This window comes from Oppia nitens, unplaced genomic scaffold, assembly GCF_028296485.1.
Source record: "Oppia nitens isolate AA-2021 unplaced genomic scaffold, nextdenovo-longstitch-racon4-pilon3 scaffold14_pilon_pilon_pilon, whole genome shotgun sequence".
Taxonomy (NCBI): Eukaryota; Metazoa; Arthropoda; class Arachnida; order Sarcoptiformes; family Oppiidae; genus Oppia; species Oppia nitens.
Genome location: NW_026533193.1, coordinates 1,430,376 through 1,438,065, shown reverse-complemented (window position 1 = coordinate 1,438,065; position 7,690 = coordinate 1,430,376).

The window sequence follows — 7,690 nt, the reverse complement described above, 5'->3', positions numbered from 1 at the left end:
CTTCCATATATAATGTTATAGATTTATATATTGTATAATATTATACAATAATGATTTTAAAATAGTTGAGTAATAATTAATAATTATTTTTTAAAAAAAACTAAAAATTATAATTGTGTTTTACTTAAATAATAAAATTGCTAAATAACAAAAATAATATTTTAACTGTTAAAAATGTTTTACATGTAAAAAATAACAACAATAACAAAAACAAAATTATTTTCAAAAATGCATTTATGTTAAAAACAAATAAAATATATGTATAAACATTAATAGATATATAAAACTCGTTGTATTTTTTATTATTCAACATTAAAATAGCATTTTTATAATAAAATAAATCGTTATTATTTATACTGTAAATTGTTTAATGTATTGTTTGTTTGACTGATTGTTTTTTTGTAAAAATTTTATAAAACAAACTTTTTTTAAAAAAAACTAAAAATATGTATCTATATTATAAATTGTATATTTTATAAATATATATCAAATATTATATTAAATATTTAAGTGCATATTTTATGCCAATAATAGTATTATTATTATTATTAAGTTTATTATTTTTTAAAGTAATAATAATAATTTTAATTAATTGTTAATAAATCGGTATCAAAATTAAAATACTAATTATACGTACAATAAAATATGTTATTAACAACAAAATATTAATTAATTGATAATATAATAATTTTCTAATAACTACTATTATAATAAAAATAACTTTATATTAAAATTTGTTTTAAAAAATAATTAAATTAGTTTGTAAATTAAAATAAATTTTGTTATTAATTAAAATGTAACAATTTATTTATAAATAAAATGATATATTATATAAATAAATAAAAATTTCTAACTTTATTTCTATTAAACATATTTAAACCTAATTATTTAAATATATGTTTTACTTAAATATTTAATGTTATACTAGTTTATTATTTTTTTAAAAAAATATATTTAATATATTATTATTTTTTTAAAAATCAAATTTTTATGATAAATTAAAATAAATAAATAGCAATAAAATTTTATAGATATATATTTTGTTTATATATTTTTTCATTTAATCAAATCTATCAATTGATCTGATAATAATCATAAGCTCTAAGCTCATTGATCTCTCAATCAGCTATAATATACTGTATATATATATATATACTGTGTATACAAGATATAGTAAAAAAAGTGTTGAATGGTTTGTGTGGAAAAAAAATAAATAAATAAATAGCAAAACAAAAAACAAAATAAAACAAAAATAATAGATTCAAGCATTCATGCATATAAACAAACAAAATAAAAAAAATTTTTTATTTATTTGCAATTTTTGTTGTTTTGTTTTGCATTCATTTGATTACAATTATAGTTTTCAATCTACTAATTACAGTAGTATTTGAATCCAAATAATAAAATACAGTAATTATTACATTTAATTTTTGATAAATTAATAAATAAATGATAAACCATAGGATAAATTACATTTTCTAATCTATATTATATAATATATTTGTATATATATATAAATATTTAATATTTTTATAGTTTTCCTATACCTATTTGTCTAAAAATATTATATCAAAAAAATTGTTTTTTTTTATAAATATTGTTTCAATTTATTATATATAGGAAATAAAAAATAACAATAATAATAATAAACTATTAATTATACATAATTACATCACATACAGTAAATAGAGTTTATGAGATAATATAAATCAATACAATCTACATATATGTATAATTAAAAGCATATGTATAATAAACATTTGATATTAGATAATAGTTGATATAAGTTTCTATAACATAATGTATTTAATAAGTTTATTGCTAAATTATAAGCAATAATAATTATTTTAGATTTGAGATTCATCATTCAGTATATTAGATACAATATATATATATATATATAACTTTTATAATGTTAAAAAACTAATTTACTTAAACATTGATAATTGATAAAAATAAAAGTTTTTATCTATAAATATGTTCAAAATTGTATATATATAAATATGTGTATGTGTGTGTGTGTGTGTGTGTGTGTGTGTGTGTGTGTGTGTGTGTGTGTGTGTGTGTGTCGACTACAATATAATATTTGTGGTCCCATAGCGTATGTCCATTTGATTTTAAGCATAGACACACACATAAAGAGAGAGAGAGAAAAAAAATACATTATATTACATACAGTAGAGTATATTTAATAGAATTTAAACCAATTTTGTCATTGAATTACTAAAAGTACTGTACATTTCTATTAGTAATAACAGTATTATTATTATTATTAGTAGTAGTAGTAGTAGTAGTAATACTAATAATAATAGTAGTAGTCGTACATCTCATTGATATCTAACAACATATAAATTGCTTGAACAGCACATAAAGTAATTATTTCACTACAAGAATATAAAGTTATAAACACTAAAAATCTATGTCTCCGATGGGTGAGTGAGTGAGTGAGTGGGTGAGTGAGTGAGTGATAAAATAAGTAAATGTGAGCTTTTAAATGATTTGTCTTTAGTGAGTGTGTGTGTGTGTGTGTGTGTGTGTGTGTGTGTGTGTGTGTGTGTGTGTGTGTGTGTGTGTGTGTGTGTGTGTGTGTGTGTGTGTGTGTGTGTGTGTGTGTGTGTGTGTGTGTGTGTGTGTGTGTGTGTGTGTGTGTGTGTGTGTGTGTGTGTGTGTGTGTGTGTGTGTGTGTGTGTGTGTGTGTGTGTGTGTGTGTGTGTGTGAATGACTTATAGTTAGCCCCAATAGAGTTATGAATCAATGCACTGATAGATAGATATAATAGGATAAAACTTTTATCAATATATGTTATACCATACTATACGGTAACTACAGTACAGTACTATCCCTATGCTATTAATATCTATGCTATGGATTTTCTCTCTACTCATCTATTTGCTAATAATGTCAATGATATGGTTTGACTGTCTCTGTGATGTGTGTGTGTGTGTGTGTGTGTATGTGTGTGTATGTGTGTGTATGTGTGTGTGTATGTATGTGTATGTGTATGTGTATGTGTATGTGTATGTGTATGTGTATGTGTATGTGTGTATGTGTGTGTGTATGTATGTGTATGTATGTGTGTGTATGTGTGTGTGTGTGTATGTGATCACCATTTTTTATATATATAAAGTATATGCTCATAAAATTATAAAATAATAAGTTTGATGTCTTTTTTTTAGATAAAAAATGCATTTTCATTACCCACTTATCACTTCACGTCAATAAATTGATAGTTTTATTTTTGTTTTCCAATTTAATATACTGTATATATAGTATATACCATGACTTGTCATCAAAAAAAAAAATTAAATATACAATTCATACATAACTTATTATACAATATTAAATACAGTAGTATATATTAAAAAATGATAAAATATAACAACAAAATGATTGATGACATAGATCAATATATAAATATATATACATATATATATATATACTATATTGATATATGACATAACTTTTTAAAAATAAAATCTCATATAATTCAATTGGGATTATGTAAGTTATTTGTTGAAAAAGTTTGTATAGCTAATACAATTTATATATATATATAGTAAATATAAATTTAGTATTGAAAAATAGCATTTAATTTTGCTGTAAATATTTAGTAATCTTTGAATTTTTTAAAAATATATATATATTAAATATAAATGATTTATATAGTAAATAATTTTTTATTAATAATATAATTTTTTTTATAGAAATATTTATATAAATAATTTTAACAACAAAAATGTTTATAGAAATAAAATCTGTTGCAAAATAAATATTTTATATTCAATATACTTATTATTAAATAAATTTTAATAAATATTTAAATCTTATTTTTTTGGGTAAATGTCAATATATTATAGATATATTTAATAGATTAAGTTTATCTATTAATAATACGTATAGAAAATTATTAGTAATTTACTAGTAATTTACCATGTTTTTTAAAAATCAAATTTACATATAATAAATAATTAAATTATTAATTGAATTAAAAAATTAAATTCAATATTATAGTTGTATTGTTCAATAAATTAATGAATTTTTATAATTAATATAAATAATAATATACTGTTAGTTAATTTACAACAATTAAAAACAATAGACTAACTAATTCAAAACAACAACAAAATTATTTATAATTTACAAAAAAAATTGTAAAATATTTAAAAAAGGAAATTGCATTTCAAAAAAAATTTTGTATTATATATATAAATGTTTTAATTATTTTTCTCAATAGATTCCGCAAACGATGCAATTATACAATACTGTAGTAATAATAATAATAAAATAACTTTTTATATTTATTATATAGCATAACATACCTGTAATAATATTTTTTACTGAATAATAATATTATTTTTATTTTTTTTTCTAAATACTGTGTTAATAATAATAATAATAAAATTAAATTATTTATAGTTATTTTTTTCGTTCAATTAATTATGCATTAAACTGTAAATACTTTACAATATTTTTATTTAAATAATAATATCATTATTGAGATAATACATTAAACACATTATATACTACTAATACTACTACTAAATAATTTAATAGAGAAATACAAAAAAAATTAAATTAAAGTTTTAAAAGTTAATAAATGTATTCATAGTTGTTTTTTATATATATTAATATATAATAGTTAACATAACTATAATAATAATAATAATAATAATAATAATAATAATAATAATAATAATAATAATAATAATAACTGGCTGTCAATTTTCATTGAGAATATTTATGATATAAATACTAAACATTTTTTTTAATATAAATTATATAAGATATTTCAAATTAAAAATGACATTTATCATATTAAATATTAATAAAAAATATATTATATTTGAATTTAGACTACTAGTGTTTATTTATAAACATGTCCCATGATAATTTCAATGTTATTTATAATATGCATTTATTACTGTAGTGTATCAGTATATATCATATTAAGAAACCATAATTTAAATTTATTTATATATTGATATGCTTTATATATATATATATATATGATTAGTAATTAAATCAATAATAAACTAGATATATATATATATATATATATCCACAAAAAATATGTCGTGTTTAACCCAGTTAGTTTTTTAATGAAAAATATTAATACAATTTTAATAAAATTAAATTTAAAAATAAACAAGCACACAAAAAATCTACTAAGTTGACTTAAATTAAATTTTAATATATATATATATATATATATATATTAATATATACAGTATTTGAAAATATCAAATGTTATAAAACAATTTTTTTATATAATATATCAAATTGTATTTTATGTATTTTTAATTAGATATTTTTGTATATATTATATGTCAAATTAATTATAAATGCAAGATTAATACAACATTAAATATTACATGCTAAATACATTAATTAAATTAACACAACAACAACAACAACAAAATCAATGTAAAAATCAATATTACTACTACTACTACTACTACTATTATTATAATATATATATTAAAATATATTTAAAAAATTATTTCTGCTTTAAAACACAAAAATTTAATATATATTATAATAATTTTTACTTAATATTAATTCTTTGATGTTATTTTATATATATATATATCATAATAAAGTAAAGTAAAATATTATAATATCATATTTGTTTATTTATACTGTATGTACTGTACAATCAGTTCAATGTTCAAACACACACACACTCACACACACACACACACACACACACACACACACACACATAATATATACATATATATATATATATATATATAACACTTTCTATTATATTATTTATTTACACTATATATTCAATATATATAAAAATATCATACAGTATGGTATACAGGTATATCAATAGTGCATCATTTAATACCTATTATTATTACTACTACTACTAGTGGACAGTTAGCTTTTTTGTAAGCTATGGGCGCGTCGCTATTGGCAACATTATTGCATAACTACATCAATATTTGTACAAAATCTTTGTCGTGTAAATAAATACTTGTTTTGTTATATTCATTATATATATATTTTTTTTTTGTTATTATTATCATATTTTTTGTTGTTATAATAATGAATCCAATAAACAAACAAAAACTTAATGGAAAATAATAATAATAATAATATAAAAATGTTTTTTTTAATTTACACTTCAATTTTATACTACAGTTTTACACTACAGTTTTAATTCAAATGTGTTAAAAATTTTCATTTTTACATAAAAAAAATTAACAATATTTTTGTTTGTACTAAAAGTGGTGTTTATATAATGTTAAAATAAAAAATTTATCGAAAATTTATTATTGTTTATATTAAAACTTATTGATTGTATATTTATTATATACTGTATATTATCTCTATTGAATTACAGTATAATATAAATTATCTAAATTTTGTAGTAATTATGTTTAAAATGAAAAATAAATATAATTTCTGACAATTTCTAAGTTAGTGTTATTTTTTGTTATCTATTAATACATTACTCTATTGGATAATAATAATAATAATAACAGAATATTCTGTATGTATTATTTCATTTATATATTTATATATATTATAAAATATATATATATTGTGTTGTTACAAACATCAATATTTTTTTTGCATAAATATTAAACATTACAAACAATATTAAAATTTTTATGTTTATATCATTTAAGAAAATAGTCTCTCTCTCTCTCTTTCTTTTTCTCTCTCTCTCTCTTTCTCTTTCTTTCTTTCTCTCAGTATTGTCATTATCCCTAACTTTCATAAAATACTGTATATATATATTGATAAATACATTGTAAATACTTATATCTTTCATCTAAATGGTTGTGTTGTTGTTGTCTATTATGATATTATTACACACAACTTATTGAATTATATATATATATAACTTATATATTGTGTGCATTTACTCTACTTAAACTCTCTCTCTCTCTCTCTCTCTCTCTCTCTCTCTCTCTCTCTCTCTCTCTCTCCTACATACACACACACACTCATCACAAGAAAAATCAAAACCATTTTTTTATATTATTTATTGCAATGATACGACTTATATATATGACTTTATGTGTAGTCTCTCTCTCTCTCTCTCTCTCTCTCTCTCTCTCTCTTTGATATTTGTCATCAATTGTAACAAATATTTTATTGACAACATTAGTCACTTTGTAAGTGAGTGAGTGAGTGAAAGATAGAGATTTACTACCAGTAGTAGTAGTAGTAGTAGTAGTAGTAGTAGTAGTAGTAGTAGTAGTAGTAGTAGTAGTAGTAGTAGTAGTAGTAGTAGTAGTAGTAGTAGTAGTAGTAGTAGTAGTAGTGGTAGTAGTAGTAGTAATAGTACTCATCAAACATATAGTTTGTTACGAGTCCTTCAACAACAAAAAACATGATTCAATCATTATATTATTGACTTTCTCTCTCTCTCTCTCTCTCTCTCTCTCTCTCTCTCTCTCTCTCTCTCTCTCTTTCACACACACACACACACACACACACTGACTGTCTCTTTATACTAAACAATAGCATTGAATACACTGTATTTGTCGGCAAATAGCTAAATATGATATATATATATATATCTTATTTTGTTTTTATTTATTTTTTTCTACTCAGAGCTGCAATGATTTACTTATACAGTATGTCTATTAATGAATCAATATATTATATATTTAACTTAATATTATCTAAAAAATTTTAGTTTGTTTTTATTATTAGTATTAGTATT